The 13,288-nt window shown below is 43.2% G+C and overlaps 1 protein-coding gene across 6 annotated transcripts in view; it reads right to left on the reverse strand.

Annotated features, from left to right (window-relative positions):
• Positions 1–13,288, reverse strand: part of SEMA4B (semaphorin 4B) — a 254,134-nt gene that overhangs the window by 148,735 nt on the left and 92,111 nt on the right. For 5 of the 6 annotated variants that reach the window (XM_083184138.1, XM_083184136.1, XM_083184133.1 and 2 more), the window contains one exon: positions 8,118–8,246. The exons of the other annotated variant lie outside the window; for it this stretch is intronic. The gene's annotated coding sequence lies outside the window, so the exon portion shown is untranslated. The remainder of the gene's footprint in view (positions 1–8,117; positions 8,247–13,288) is intronic. 6 annotated transcript variants of the gene reach the window in all.

Below are 13,288 nucleotides of genomic sequence, written 5' to 3' on the forward strand. Positions count from 1 at the left end.
GAATAAAGGTTTCAAGAATGCTCAACTTGAGTTGCAGCCCCTCATAAAGGATACCGACAGGACCCAGCGCAACAATTAGGGAGCTTTAGGCAGCTGCCTATTGGTACCGGCTACTAGGTGGTGCCACTGAGGTCGCCTACCATCAGAATTAAGAATGTCTCTAAAAGAGACATCCTTCATCTACAACTACATGATGCTTGTGGTGGCTGTGAGACTTATCAACCACAGCCACCATTCTCTAGTGGGGCCCACCACAACGGCAACACTGACATGACAGGTGCTGTCACTGTGCAGCGGAGGGCAGAGGGTGTTGCAGGAGCAGGGGTGGAACTGTAGCTTTGCCTAGGTCACCAAGAAACATTGCACTGGCCCTGGTTAACTAAGAAGTGATCCCTCTCCACTAGACCAGAAATAAGAATATGATAAACACAGTATCCAATTCAGATGGTGTCTCCTTTCCATAAATACATTAACATATAAGCTATTCAACAGTGGATAGTTTAAAAGAAACAAGTAAATGTAATAGTAAAATCAGTGAAACAAGAATTTAGATTTTACTTTTACTTGTTTTATTTGTTTGTCTCTGTCTGTATTAAAAATGGATTACACTATGCCATTTTTTGTCATTCATGTTTTTATGACAAAAAGGGAGAAGTGTCATGTATTTTGAACTTCCTGGATGATAAGTAGTCACTCACCCATACAGTGACCTCAACATTCAACCCTTTCAGGTCCAACATCCATACCTCCCAACAGTCCCGATTACTGCGGGAATGTCCCCGAAAACCGGTCCCTCCCGTGGCCGGCAGTGTCTCGCGGTGAGGGGGCTGGGGGCATGGCTAGAGGCTCACAGAGCCTCTGGGTCATGCCCACAAAGCATCAAAATGGGGACGTGGCCTTGTGGACGAGCCACTTGTATAAGCCACGCCCCTTTAATTAGTCCACACACCCCAAATTTGCTCTGTCCCTCCTTCAACTCTACTCAAGTTGGGAGGTATGAACATCTAGTCAGGCTCAACAGCCCTAGCGCTAGTAGCAGATCCAATGGTGAGCCACATTAAAATAAGAACATTAACATCGTTTAACATTCAATGTAGACCATTTTTTTTTTATAAAAAAAAGTAAAAATTACAACTAATTTAAACATTTAAACCAGACTGTTTGAATTGCAAAACCAATTTGGACTGAGAAGGGTTAAAGGATGTATACTGTCTTTTAATCTATTCACTGTTGAACGGTTCATAACCAGCTCTTACAAAGAGATAGAGATTGGTAAAGTAAATAATTATTAATATAAGACATTGAATGACCACTTATTACTAATTCTATTTTACATAGACAAAGAATAATGTAATATTCTGCAAAAGCAGTCACGAGCGCTATATCGGCGAGCCTGACCATATTTTTAAAGTGTCAATTATTTAACCCCTTCCCGACATATGACGTACATGTACGTCATATGACGGTTGCGGGGGAATCAAGCCAGCTCACGGAGTGAGCTGGCTTGAAAGAGAGCAGGTAATGGCTGTATATTACAGCCAGGTACCTGCTCTCACGGCCACGAGCGGCGAGTTCGCCGATCGTGGCCGTTTAACCCTTTAAGCACCGCGGGCAAAGCGCCCGCAGTGCTTAAATAGCTGATCGGAGGGGGGGCGCCAACCTCCGGCACCGATCGGGGCCCCCCGCGGCGAGATCGGAGGGTGCCGATCGGTTGCCATGGCAGCCAGGGGTCTAATGTAGACCCCTGTGCTGGCCATGTCAGCATTCCTATTACATCCTGCCTGAGGCAGGATGTAATAGGAAGTGCTGAAAATCACTATGTTCAGCCATAGAGCTCTATGGCTGAACCTAGTACAGGCGATCGCGCCCCCTAGTGGTCAAGTACACTAGGGGGCCTTGTAGTAAAAGTTAAAAAAAAAAAAAAAAAAAAAGTTAAAAAATAAAAAAATAATAAAAAAATATTAAAAGTTCAAATCACCCCCCTTTCCCCATTTCACAAATAAAAATAAATAAAAAATAAAAAAAATAAACATATTTGGTATCGCCGCGTTCCTAAAAGTCCGATCTATTAAAATATAACATTAGTTATCCCGCACGGTTAAAGGCGTAAACGGAAAAAAATTCCCAACGCCAAAACTACGTTTTTTGGTCGCATCGCCTACCCAAAAAAATGTAACTAAAAGAGATCAGAAAGTCGCACATATCCCATAATGGTATTAATTAAAAAGTACACCTCAGCCCGCAAAATATGAGCCCTCACCCAGGTACGTAGGTGGAAAAATAAAAAAGTTATAAGCCGCAGAACATGGCGACGCGACGCAAATTAGAAAAACCGTAAAATTTTCTATTTTTTTTTTAGTGGTAAAACGTAACGAAAACTATATAAGTTTGGTATCACCGGAATCGTAACGACCCACATTGAATTATTTCCTGATTCCCCAGAATATTATACGGTATAGTAAATGGTACCATTAAAAAGTACAACTTGTCCCGCAAAAAAAAAAGCCCTCATGTGTCTATATAGCCGGAAAATTAAAAAAATTACGCTTATTTGAACGCGAGGAGGAAAAAAAAAAGAAAAGTTAACAAAAAACGCCCGGTCGGGAAGGGGTTAAAAGGCAAAACCAGCCTTTTAAATGAATGCCACTTTAAAAATACGGGCTGAATTCCTCTCGCAACATCTCGCAAGTTATAACATAACCCCCTTGCCTTCTATATTGGCTTGCAGCCAGCTATCTAGTTTGATGAAATGCAGATGCCCAACACCCACATTAGATTTAATTTCAAAACGTTTGTTCTTTAAAATGGGCTAATTTACAAATGGTTTCAGAGTAAGAAGCCTGTCAGAAAATAACACAATACACTTTTGTTTTGTGACAGAACCCCCCCCGAAGAAAGCAATTACTTCCTTGGTATGAAAAAACACAAGCATACCCATTTGCTGTGTAATTGAAAATTGGATTTTCGGACAGAATATACAGGAAAAAATGATTTTTAAATAAAGTCTGGTATATATAAAATTGAATAGGAAATGAAAATTACTTTCAAAATAAATATTTGAAAATATGTTAACACAAATGTTATTAATTGTGCACAGTTCATGTCTTAATCAGTTGCTGTTTTTTCTTCATTACTGGAAATATTTATTTTTTTACGTTTGAGGAATTGGAGAGTTCTGTCAACATACCCCTTACTGCCTAATCATGCCTATATATACCCCACATCATTGTATTGGAGGGGTCATTGACTTATCAGACTCTGGACAGGATGTACTAAAGAAAAAATGCAGTAAAAACCCTGTTTTCAGAGGGTTTTACTGCATTTAGAAATGCATTGCAGCCCCTCCCGGAGAGGCTTTGCTGCAGGAGGCGTAACCCCATAGAATAGTCATGGGCAAGATGATTCATTGGAATGAGTTGAGCCGCATGGCTCAGCGTGTTGAGACAGTGACTCGGCTCTCAAGTCACTACTCATATGATATTACAGGCACAGGGAGACAGTGCAGGGCTCACAGCACACTCAGGGGCTTGCAGAGTCTCTGTCCCTCAGTGTGTGCTGTGTGCCGGCAGACAGGAAGTTAGTCAGTGGCTGGGCTCATGAGTAGTGTGGAATTGCAGGCACAGGGAGAGAGTGCACGGCTCACAGCACACTCAGGGACTTGCAGAGTCTCTGTCCCTCAGTGTGTGCTGTGTGCCGGCAGACAGGAAGTAAGACAGTGGCTGGGCTCATGAGTAGTGTGGAATTGCAGGCACAGGGAGACAGTGCACGGCTCCCAGCATAGACTTAACTTCATAGACTTAACTTGGACTCAGCTGTTACTGCACTCTCCTTTCTCCTGCAGAGCCTGACGATTCAGAGAGGAGGGGCTGAGTTTACTATGCTATAATGCTGCTGCTGCTGTCTCGGCTCTTGCCACAGTGACTAACTCGAATCATGTATTCAGCTTAATGGTTCAAGTCACTGAGTCGAGGCAGCGATTCACTAGCCATCTCTACCATAGAAGCCTATGGGCTTCTCTTCGCAGTGCTGCTGTGTGAGATCTGACATGGATCCCTCCCAGCATGCCCTGCAGCCACCAATTACTGTGCACATGCGCAGTTGGACTTCCCCGTTAGAAACGAGGAAGTCTAGGCAGCCACGGGATCGCAAAGGGCAGCTCTTATTGGGAGAGTTGCCCTTTGCGTTGCTCACCGCACATGTTAGTACATATGCGGTGAGCATCAGTGCGATGGGTGGCGGGATGTACCGCCGCTGCTTGGTACATCCCAACCCCTGACACACCATGGCGTAGTGACTGCACTGTATTGTTTCCATAGTTACAACTGTGGATTAGGAAGATAATTTATTCACAAACATCTTGTGAAATTTGAGCAGCAGAGTGTTTACGCAACAACCATCTCTGAGATAACCATGGATAGATAATCTTTGGTGGCCCTTATTTGCACCATCATAGACTTCGGCTTCCGACTATATATTGTAAAAGTATTTGCCAACAGTTTCAGACCTCCCATGATGTTTAACCATTGATCCTTGATGGCCATCACTAGTCTTTTTATTGTATTTCAGTATTGGTTGGCTCAAAAATTGTTTTTTTTTGAGCGCCATTAGGCTTGGTTAACTGCCACAGTGGATGGTGCTTAGAGGTGTGGATTATTAGACAGGCCGTATCTAGATAGACAGTCAATAGGTTGAGCCCAAGAGATCGACATGCAATAGGTCAACAGTTTCACAAGGTCAAAGTGCAAAAAGTAGAAATTGTTGGTCAATGTCAACAACTGTCAGTGTCAATTAATGTAAAGCGTGCCATGCTTCTGGCACGCATTATCAGAAGGCTCAGCACACTATTATATGCAGTGCATCCTCTATGCCAAAATGGATACAGTTTGACCCTGTTGACATTTTGACCATTTTCATTTTGACCCTGCTGCAGTGGTTCCCAATCTTTTTGGAATCACGGCACCCTGGAGTATCTAAAGCTTTTCACAGCACTCCTAGGATTAAAGTTTTGTATTGAGAAATTTATTTTAAAAAAATATTAAATTAATTAAATTTTGTTTATGTGTCATTATTGTTAGGTTTAATTATGTGGGGAGGGACTGGATTCTGTTTGTCTACATAGTTTATGATTGCCAGCTACCAGCACTGGTTTTGCCTATTACAATGACCATAAATAATTTGCGTTGGTCCTGGGCAACCAACCGGAGACACAAATGCAAGGGTCCCGAGCCACTCCAGGGTGCTATGGCACACAGTTTGGGAACCACTGTCCCTTTTTCATGTCAACCCTTTGGGTATAAAATAAACGTATGAATAACATCTATTCCATTATTAAGTAAACAAGCAAAAATTTTGTAGCTAGAGTAGATTCGGGACAAATAGGAGTTGAGGAAAAAGACTGGAAAAGCAACCCCACAAGGCCATGCCCTCTAACCACAAGGTCGTGCCCCCTTTCTGTCTACAGAACGTTGTGAGGTATGCCAAATGGTTATAGAGTATTCAAATCTTGAGCCTTTTGATGTATGAACCTGAGTGAATGTTCTGTACTGCTAGTGGGTAAACAAAACATTTACAGAAAAATAATCTGGAAATACAGATAAGGACATTAAAACCCTATGTTTACAAAATCAAATAAAACCCCTTCCCCGCAGTCCGGGCAGTCGGGATTGGCTATTGACTGTCGGAATCCCAACTGTCAGTGTGTTATACCACACCCGATGCTGTAAATGGGTCAGAAAATATGCCACTACAAAATCTGAGTGAACCCCCGAATTTACCCGAAAGAAAACATGTCCAAATGACCATAAATTAAAATAAATTGCAAATCTTAAGAAATAGATGCAAAACATCTCTTCACTACTTAAAACAATTACAGGTTTGTGTTAAGACTAGATGCCTGTTATATTTAGAAAAACAATGTTAAAAGAGCAGCATTTTAGGAGAAGTGTAAAAGTTTAAATGAAAAAGATGTAAATGTTAGTAATGCAGTAATGAATAAAATATTTATACTATTCCAGATACTACAATGAAATGTAAATGTAGAGAATGGAATAAAGAAATGGTTATATAAGTGTGAAGGTGCCCCATACACAGGTCCGATTTCACCCAATTCCAATGGATTGGGCCCATATATCGGGTGAAAACGTCTCTCAAATCTGAGGTGTTTGACATCAGATCGGATACAATGTGCGTTCCTGTGTGCATTGAATCGGATCTTAGAGATCTTATGTGCAACACCATCAGTGGCACATCGCTGGTGCTTTTTAGTACACCCCCCCCCCCCTTACCTTCTTTTACATGCAATAAATCACATGCAAGTGCCAAGTCGGTAGGTGTCCTCCTTGGAGCTGCCAGGGGAGTTCAAAGCAAAACAGGTCTGACTTGTGCATCAGACAAGTCGGACCTGTGTATGGCCACCTTAAGACCAACCACGCAAACATACTATACTATGTGGAAGAAAGTCATTGGACACCCTGGTTTAACTCTGAAATAATGGAATCTTCCTGACAAAGTGAATATGAACTCTTCCTACATGTAAAAATATGGAAGCAAGCGTCGTAGCAGATCATTTGCTGATAAAATGACGGACAGGAAACGCACTTGGTTATCATGGTCGAGCTGCGACTCACAAGCCTCTGATCACAAAAAAACAATTCATGACAGAGACTTTGTTGGTGTAAGGAGCGGAAAAACTGGACGGTGGAGCAATGGAAACCAGTCCTATGGAGCGATGAATCACGCTTCACATTGTTTCGATCAGATGGGAGAGTGTGGGTATGGAGATTGCCTGGAGAATGCCTGTTACCCGAATGTATAGTGCCAACAGTAAAATTTGGAGGTGGAGGCACCATGTTCTGGGGTTGTTTCTGCTGGCATGGCATGGGCCCACTCGTACAGGTGCATGGGAACAGGACATTGGCGACCTATCGAGATAATCTGGATAACTCCATGTTACCTATGTTGTGGCGTTTCGACGTGTCATGTTTCGAGGGCTACAATGGAGTGGTATGATGAAAATCGCGTCACCTGACTAGCGTGGCCTGCGCAAAGCCCTGATCTGAACCCCATAGAACATCTGTGGGACGAACTTGAGCACAGGTTGCGGTCGTGATCGCCTCGCCCTTCTACACTACCACAGTTGGTGACTGTACTGCAGGAGGAATGGCACAATATCCCAGTATGTGCGCTACACGAACTTGTGGAAAGTTTACCATGACGAGTAGCTGCTGTTATTACTGCAAAAAGGTTACCTACCCCCTATTGATTGTGAATACACGCATGGTTTCTGTTGACATGTGGTGTCCAATGACTTTCTTCCATGTAGTGTATATGCTGGGCTTTTGTCTGAAACACACTGTATTCTGGGATCAATGCATATTTGTTCACTAAAGTATCTTTCTGATAATCTCAAGCTATACTAGCAGAAATCGGGTTTCGGCCCTCTCTTCATTGATTCATTATACAAACACCATGATGCAACCAATGACGAAATTGCTGATTAACAAAACTAACGGGGTTAATAGGATTGACCCCAGTGAAGGGGTTACTATGCTGATATGTTCTTTTCTTCACTTTATTATGGTTTAATTCTTATGGCTAACTTGTAAAAAAGTTATAAAATGAAAAAAGCTAGATCATATGTAAAAGGTAATCTAGGAAGATAGCAACTAATTCATACATTCTGAGACCCATGAATATTATGAGAGTATTTTGTATTTGTAATGCAGATTGAGCTGTGTTAAGACAGTAGATCAAAGTCCATATCTGGTCATTTCCTGAATCCTGACTTTCAGTCATGTGATCGCCCAATCCCTTTACATTCTGTCAGCATTGAATGATTAAGCCCCAGGCTAAGCTGAATCACTGTAGACGTCACAACTGCTATAGTAAAATACACCTACTAAACAAAATCAGGTGTGTACTGAGAGCAATGACTCAAAATGTATCATGAAAACTTTTACTTTCCATCATTGTTGTAACCTGCCCTACTTGTGACAGGATAAGAAACAGACTTTACTCTCTTTAAAGGAAAGCCACTTATTCATTTGAACAAAGCCCCAAAATGTTTTATTTAACCATTGGCCAAATTAACTCTTTTGTACATTCCACGTAGCATTTACCTTTATCTGAAGCTTATTAATAGACTTGGGCCAGGGGTGTGTGTAGTCCTCTGGTTATGTTCTGCTCCCACTACCGAATTCTTGTACACGATGAGAGCTGTTTAGATCGGGCAGCATGACTCCATTTAGCTGGAAAAGAGGTACAGCAGTGATTTTCAACCTTTCTCAATTTACAGCACACACTGAACAAGATTTTAAGATTGCCAAGGCCCACCATTCACCCCCCACTGCAAAACACACACACACAAATACAGAAAACACAAATGGTGGACAATAGTGCGCTGTCAGGAAACAGTTTTGTGCTCTGTTTCTTCTCCCCTTTTGGTCCGGTATGATCCGGTTCCATGTTTTTTAATTGTAAATTCAATTAAGTCAGTCTGCACAGGTATAAATACCTGTACAGACACCATGTTACTCCACACCTTGAAAAAGGACCTTGTAGGTCCGAAACGCGTCGGTGCTGTGGAGTCTGTGGATGGTTCCAGTGCTTCCAACCCAATCTTCTGATCCTAGAGCCTCATACCATCTTTGGGCAAGTACCTACCTCATACCCGGGAGAGATTGGTTTGGTGAAGGAGTGAGGGAGAAGTGGCACGTGGAAACCTCCATTTTTTTAAAACCTTTTATCTGTATTCATTGGACTTTGGAATAAACCCTGTTTTTCACCTGAATCATTATTGGTGTGGAATTCCATTGTGGCTATCCAGAGGTTCCAGGAGAGAAAGATACCTTTATATGAAAATAGGGCCTAGTGCCAAGGTGAGCTTGTACTCTATGGGAATGTCTGATGCTAACTGAAAGGAAAGAAACCTTTACGGGAACATAGGGCCTGTTATTCAGGTCAGTAGAGGGTTAACACGTGTAACCTCAAAGATAGAAATGTCCATCTAGAGTGTTTAAAATATCTTTGTTTCTACCCTCATTGTTTTTCGGTATCCATCTTGGATTGAAATCCAGACCAAAAGGGGAGAAGAAACAGAGCACAAAACTGTTTCCTGACAGCGCACTAGTGTCCACCATTTGTGTTTTCTGTGCTTGTTTGGATCTGGGGTGGTAACCCAGGGTGGTATAAGGTGCAGCAGCCAGGTTTGGCGCAGCTACTTTCACATAAATTGTTTTTTCTACACACACACAAATGCAAACCCATAGGCCCCCACATGAACAAAATATCACATTAGCCCCCACATAAAAAAAAAACAATCATTCACATTGTCCCCATAGAACACACAAAAAAAAATTGGGCCATAGATAGGTGAGCACATCAAAGTACAGTACAGTGTCTGTGTCCGGCCTATCTGCTTGCAGAACACAGTAGAGACTTTGGCCCTTATTCTGATCGGTGCGGCCGGAGCCGATTATGCGGCCAGGACCGTGCGTGCGAAACCCCGCCTTCCATACGGATCGCCAACTCCTTCCGTATGCGGTAAGAAGCTGTCCTAACGGACCGCACGTGTCTTTTTCACGGAATACGCCTCCTCCATCTAAGGGAACCTCCCCCATCATTCGATGGTCGCAGACCATCGAATGCAGGACCGTGTGCTCCACCAGCACCCGCAACCTCAGACCACATGGACATTTTTCCGTGCAAAAGCAGGGATCTGGGCGGGCAGCTGACATCCGGCGATGTCATATGTCCGCCCCCTACACGTGCATCACGGCCGCATTACCATACGTACGCCCAGCGTTTTCATGGGAACTCCCATGAAACGCGGGGCGTATGCATATGGTAATGAGCCCAAATAGCCCTTCACGCCCCTCTCCACCCCCTGTTCGGAGTGTTCACATATCATGCGGGATTTGGCCGTACGCCCCGCTCGCACATGCGCAGAGACGCCTCTGCACATGCGCAGACACAAAACATCGGCGGGCAGAACGCACGCGGATATATCCGCACCGATCAGAATAAGGGCCTTTATGCTAATGCCACCTGTTTTCAATGTGTAGTGACCTAGGGTGTAGAGTTAAAAATGCATCTCTAACTTCAGTGGTTGCCAAACTCTGTCCTCAGGACCCCTAACAGTTCATGTTTTTCAGGTCACTCAGCAAGTGCACAGGTGTATTTATTACTCATTGACACATTTGGAAAGATCCACAGGTGGAGCTAATTACTTCACTTGTGATTCTGTAATTTAGAAAACCAGGGCTATTGCCCGCTACCATGTCTACACAGCTGTCCCCCAACCCCCTTCCCATATCACTGCAGCAACTCCCCTCTATATGTCTGCAGCAGAGCTTGTGCTTGGGTCACTAGTCTCCCTGCTGCTCCATAAGGTAACGAGGACAGCAGGCTCCTTAATTGGGTGTGGTATAGGGCTCCGACAGTGGGGATCCCGACAGTCAGTATCCCGACGTCGGGATCCCAACTGCCGATGCTCCGACAGGGAGGCGAGCGCAAAGAAGCCCCTTGCGGGCCCGGTGGCTCGCTACAGGTTATATTCTCCCTCTATGGGGGCGTGGACCGCCTCAAGGGAGAATAGCCCCTGTGTGTAGGGATCCCCCCTGTCGGAGCACCGGCAGTCGGGATCCCGACATCGGGATACTGACTGATGAGATCCCCACTGTCGGACCATCATCTGGCACCCCCTCAATCACTGTTCGTGCGTGAAATCATGGCATCACATGCAGGATTTTTTTTCTTTGTGCCGGGTGATTCTGGTCCCTCTATGCCTGTACCCTGCTGATTAGTGTAGTGGTACAGGCACGAAGACGGGTGGGGCTTCAGGTAGGTGGGTGCACATGGTCTGAGGGCATGCCCAGTGCTTAACTAGCAATCACTACAATACACTGTTAAGACGCCATGCGCGTGCACATCACATATGTCCAGAGACCACCTGCTGCTTTGCTGTGCACTTGCTGACCATGCCTAAACCACCCTGTCCACGTAAATAGATGCTGTGCGCAAGTGCATAGAATCTATTCCCCGCTGCCCATCCACCGCAATAATCAGGACCGTTGGGAGGTATAATATTATATTACTTTAAGCTAATTCCTTTACGAATGAACACACATTCTTAAATCAGGCATCAGTATATTTGGGCAAACAGGCACAATTGCTGACTTTAATTGCAAACCTTGCAAATCTCTGCAGTGTATTTTGATAGACTGTACATGTACATGAATTATTCTACCTAGTGGTCAAGTGTAGCTAGACAGTCCTCAAGCCTCACAATAACCCCCCCCCCCCCCCCTCTCAAATTTCACGGATGAATTGAGACCTTAAGTGACTGTGACTTCAAATCTCTATTACCCAGGGGCCCTAATTTAGTTGTTGCACGCTCACCATGAAATCCCTAGTTCCAGCTCTAAATCCCAGCCAGCACAAGCACTTTGTTATTCTTTTATCTTTCACTCAGGGGTTTGGCAGTGTCCCAAACATTACTTTTAAGTCTTTTCATGCAGAGATTCCGCTCAGTATTCTGTGGCCTGTGCGCAAGCTCTGGGAAAAGAAGCGTTATCATGTAAAGTCTGATATCGGTCCAACATTCATAACGTCCACTGACTGGATAGGATAATTAGGAATATTTAAAATGCAGAGGTATTTGGATGCATTGGTTTGCCAGTACCTTGTTAATTGAAACTAATAAGTGAAGATGGAGGAGTTCAAAGAGAGAGAGGGAAGTTTATATGGTGTTGATACCAAAAATGTTATTAGATCTAAATTCCGTATAAGCTTGTACTATCAAAACAAACAGCGCACATGGAACCAGTGGCGGCTGCTGCCCAGACCACACATTGCGTTGAGGGGGTGTGCTTAACAAAGCTAAACATACTGTGGCAGAGCCAGCATTCCCCCACATGAAAGTAATGTGGAGGATCCAGACCAGGTTTTGGTAGCAGTAGCAGAATCCCAGGTGTAATCAGCAGCACCTGGGATTTCCTGATATAAGGGTTTCCAGGGCAGAGTCACCTTGCTCTCGGTGGTGGAATATCTACCTGAGTGACAGGCTGTGGGTGTTAGCATAGGGACTACTGGACCCTTTTAAGAGTCTGCTATGCTCAGAGAGCCTGTATGCTACTGCCTGTGATACCAACTGCATATGAATCTAACCTGCTATGCTGTAACCTGCTGTCGAGAATAACCAACAAAACTGTCATATGAGACCCTGTGTTAGTGATCCTTATCATAGTACATGTAATGTTGTATTAAGTATTGTAAGTACTGACTTATGTGGGATAAGCAGCACTGCATTTCACTGAGTTGTCGATGTAACCAGGACACAGCACTAATAGGGCACCCTTGCAAATTAACTGTAAAAGTGAACTATAAAATACATTTTAAAAAACTATATTTCCCCAACTTAATTCCCATAACAATAACATGGTTACCCATTCTTCATACTGACAAGAATACGGTGTCCTTTAGATTAAAAACTGCTTATACCACCCACTTTGCCCTGAATACCATAAGAGAATGAAATCAGAAATGAAAACATCCAATGCCAAAACTTTTTTCCAACACATTTTCTTGGGGCCCCAGTTGTCTGTTTTTCTTTAGCTCTAAGTATTAAGGTTAATGTGAAAGCTAGAACTCTTAGCAGGAGAAACTAACAAACAAAATCATTCCAATATCATTAAAGATAATCCTTTAAGTGTTCTATTCGATACAATAATCAATGCAAGTGTAAACATAAATGTAATTAAACCTTTTACATTACAGACTTTTTCCATGAGTGATGTACAGACCCTTTGATAACTCAAAACTATTTGTCTTTGTCCCTGGCTTTATAATGTATCTGGTGCCACTATACTCAGGAAAACAAGACAGTAAAATGTTGGCATTATAGTAATTAGGGGGAAAAACATGTAATAATGTTTTTTTCTGCCTTAGCCAGAAGCTCTACCAGTTAAACAGTTTCTCCAGTCACTGCCAAATTCACTCAGACTCTTATCCGCCCTCTTGTGGTCTACAGTATAAACCAAAGGGAAGAGTGATAGTGAAGCATTAAATGCTATAGGATTCCTGTGAGTTACACATTAGAGAATGCTGGCTTTACCAAGTGTGCCTCAAATTTCAAGTTGCATTTTGTGTTTATATACAACTGTTATGTGAGCTAAATGCTCCAGGTAATACTGCTTTCACATTGCAGAAATGGGTAATGACACGGTATTCTTAAATGGGACTTTAAAACGGGTCAGAGCCTTGAGACCTTTCACATTGCAGGTGAATACCG

Source organism: Crinia signifera, chromosome 4 (genome assembly GCF_055691185.1).
Source record: "Crinia signifera chromosome 4, ASM5569118v1, whole genome shotgun sequence".
In the NCBI taxonomy this organism is placed as follows: domain Eukaryota; kingdom Metazoa; phylum Chordata; class Amphibia; order Anura; family Myobatrachidae; genus Crinia; species Crinia signifera.